Consider the following 1948-nt stretch of genomic DNA (forward strand, 5'->3'; position numbering starts at 1 on the left):
ATTACCCTTGTCTCCCTAAATCTCCATCTACTGCACATCTTCTATTTGCCCTGGAATCCATTGTCTACCCTTCTCCACCCCACTGCAGGAAGCCAAATCAATGTGCCCCTTTGTTATCTGACTTCTGACAGGTTTGGCCAATGAGAGGCAGTCACAGGAAACTGGAAGATGGGCAAGAGAGTGAGGTCTGGACTAGGAAGTTATTTTTATATTGCTACTCTTTCTGAGCTTCTAAACTGTTCCATCCGTCTAGGGCCTAGGGTTGGTGACTCCCTGCTGTTTCTAGCCCTGGGAATTTCCTCACTAGCTCCCCAAATTCTGCCACACCATTGTCAAGTAATCCATTTTTAAAACTGCTCTCAAATTACCCACTTTGGATCTGCCACTTTTCCCCCAAAGACACTAATATATCTCATATATACCAACTTGGGTAGATCTAAATGTATCCCATTCTAGATTAGGACTTGGACTCTTGTTTGTCCTCGGAGAGCAGATGCTACCACTTCCCTTGGTAAACTTCCATTATTTCACAACCACACCAAATTGCCACAAGTTGGGCAAACAAATTAGGATGAAGCTGTCCATTGTCTGGAAGAACTAAGCAAGTTGTTCACAGGAATTACAGAATTTAGCAGACATGAGCCATTGCTGACAGTTAAATGTTTTTAAGTAGAGTAAAATCAAATGTCACTTCATGGAAGAAACTAAAAATACTTTTCAAAGTGTATATTGTGCATGAGTTTTTTTCCTACTCTGAGTTGCCAGGCTGTGGGTGTTGAAAACTCTTCAGAAGATTTGGTCTGTCATGTTTAGATGGTAGGTGGCAAAAGAAATTCTTCTTTAAAACCTTTAAGATGTTCATTCCATTGTCTCTTGTTTAAGTGGGAATTACAGAATGTTGGATCCAAAAATATCTGAGTTGGTGCAGTGAAGGCCAATTGGTAGCTCCCAGGGAAGACAGGTTACCTGTGGAATGATGTCTCCAAACTCTCCCTTCCTGGCTCTCAGGCCCCCACCTAGATCACTCTTGCAACTGATCCCTGTGATGACAGGGCGTTCTCTGTCAAATACCATCTTAGAAATAGCAAGGTAGTTTTAAAAAATTGGAATTTTATAGGAAAAAGCAGTGAAATATTTTTCATTTGCAACATTGATGTGTCCAAAGAAGAAAATGTTACTAATACAGATAAATGGGAAATCAAAAGGAGGATTTGAATCCAGCCATAGCTGTTCCAGTCATGAGGGATGAATGGCAGCTGGGTTGGTGGCCAGTGGCCCGCAGCATTTGTATGTAGTCGCTGTGAATTTGCCCCTCAATCCTAGGCCTTTTCTCAGTGGATTAAAGGGGAGCCAGTAATGGAGAAACTCAAGTGAGGAATGGAGTACAAAGGCTACCTGGTATCTATAGATGACTATATGAACATGCAGCTTGCAAACACAGAAGAATACTTAGAGCATTGTCTGAACATTGGGTGAAGTTTTAATAAGATGTAATAATGTCCTTTATATCATGTGTACTGAAGAAGAGGAAGAAGATGGGGAAATGAGAGAATAGCATCTTTTTGTAGACAATAAACATAAATAAGAAAGCCAAAGGAGGAGGAGATTGAAAAGGCCTCTAATTGGTTGACCTGGGAAATTACTTTCCACTGACTCTAGCTCACTAAACATCTATCTTCAATTCGCTGATTTCACAACGTGGAGCTTCTTGTGCATTTCCATGGAGCACCTAGATGTTCTATGCAGTGAACAGCCCTTCACACTTTGCATACCACTCACACCTTTCCAACTTCCTGGCAGGATGGTATTCAGTGGTCCATGACTTAGTTTGATGAAGCTAATGACCTCAACCAAATGACCTCTTTCCAAGGCAAGCACAGCTTTCAGACTACAAACTCTCGTTGGTATTCATCATTCTGGGAGTAGCCTGTCTGGAGTTTCTCTCCCC

General features: G+C 41.6%; 1 pseudogene; it reads left to right on the plus strand.

Moving 5' to 3' along the window:
* Positions 1–1249: 1249 nt before the first annotated feature.
* On the plus strand, positions 1250–1557 carry LOC121041832 (small nuclear ribonucleoprotein F-like; annotated as a pseudogene).
* Positions 1558–1948: the final 391 nt, after the last annotated feature.

The sequence above is a fragment of the Herpailurus yagouaroundi genome, unplaced genomic scaffold (genome assembly GCF_014898765.1).
Source record: "Herpailurus yagouaroundi ecotype Mexico unplaced genomic scaffold, PumYag 29, whole genome shotgun sequence".
Lineage (NCBI taxonomy): Eukaryota > Metazoa > Chordata > Mammalia > Carnivora > Felidae > Herpailurus > Herpailurus yagouaroundi.